Raw genomic sequence first — 421 nt, 5'->3', positions numbered from 1 at the left:
TATATATATATATATATATATATATATATATATATATATATATATATTTATTTATTTATTTATTTATATTTATATCAATTTTACAGATATTAAATAAGAATAAATTTTTTTTAACAAAAATTAAATAGGAATGGTGTGAACTAAATTTCTTACTATTATTAATATTTCAAATATCGATATTTACAAACCTCACGATACAAAAAACGTATTTCTCCCACATAGCACAAAAGTCAACGTTATTATTGTTAGAATGTTGCCAGAATATTTGCAGTAAGTTATATTTTATTGAATGTCAATGTAATATTATATTAATAAATGTCCGATATTATAGAGTAGCAATGTTAATATTACTAAAATATTGGGGTAACGTAGCAAACCCTTATAGAAATATCATACTAAGAATCATTGATAATTACTTATT

Source organism: Odontomachus brunneus, unplaced genomic scaffold (assembly GCF_010583005.1).
Source record: "Odontomachus brunneus isolate Ranch 3 - 2012 unplaced genomic scaffold, Obru_v1 Obru_scaffold_101, whole genome shotgun sequence".
In the NCBI taxonomy this organism is placed as follows: domain Eukaryota; kingdom Metazoa; phylum Arthropoda; class Insecta; order Hymenoptera; family Formicidae; genus Odontomachus; species Odontomachus brunneus.
This window is presented reverse-complemented; position numbering follows the sequence as displayed.